The sequence below is a fragment of the Amblyomma mixtum genome, chromosome 6 (assembly GCF_055824585.1).
Source record: "Amblyomma mixtum isolate Tamu chromosome 6, ASM5582458v1, whole genome shotgun sequence".
Taxonomy (NCBI): Eukaryota; Metazoa; Arthropoda; class Arachnida; order Ixodida; family Ixodidae; genus Amblyomma; species Amblyomma mixtum.
The window spans coordinates 43,971,942-43,972,576 of NC_143017.1; the positions used below are offsets into that span (position 1 = coordinate 43,971,942).

At 47.9% G+C, this 635-nt stretch overlaps 1 non-coding gene across 1 annotated transcript; it reads left to right on the forward strand.

Annotated features, from left to right (window-relative positions):
• The first annotated feature begins 285 nt into the window (after positions 1–285).
• Positions 286–369, forward strand: TRNAL-CAG (transfer RNA leucine (anticodon CAG)). Its single transcript has one exon. It is a non-coding gene; the product is annotated as a tRNA-Leu (tRNA).
• The last annotated feature ends 266 nt before the right edge of the window (positions 370–635 follow it).

Here is a 635-nt window from a genome sequence, read left to right on the forward strand (position 1 = left end):
CACACACACGCACCTGAAGATGCACCGCACACCTGAAGATAATTCATACGTGACTTCACAGGCACAGTGATGGTGCACCGCGCTAATGACTACCGTACATGTCACAGTAGGCGGTCATGTGTAGAATACACGAACGCGCTTACTGCCTTTCCTTCAATATAGCGGCCAGCATTACGTTCGAGTTAGCAGTCTGTTTATTCCTGCAGTGACCATTCAGCCAGGCAACCGCATTCTTTGAAAGACGACAATCTTGACATAGTGCCAAATTTCCGGGCCCTCCGTGCTGTCAGGATGGCCGAGCGGTCTAAGGCGCTGCGTTCAGGTCGCAGTCCGGTCTTCCGGGCGTGGGTTCGAATCCCACTTCTGACAATGCTTTTCTTTTATTTGCCTGCATTTAATATTTTCCGCGACGCTACTTCATCGCAATAGCAACATTAGAAAAACGTTCCCACATTGCATGTCATTTGCTGTGGCGAGGAGGAGAAGCGATAACGTTCACTGCACGCTGAATGTAGTATTCAGCGATTTTCCATTCTCCACTTCAAATTATAAAGTCTTAGATTCTTTTACAGATGTGTATCTGGCATGTGACCTGCCCTGAAATGGTAAGACATGTGATGCGAGTCCATTGTCTC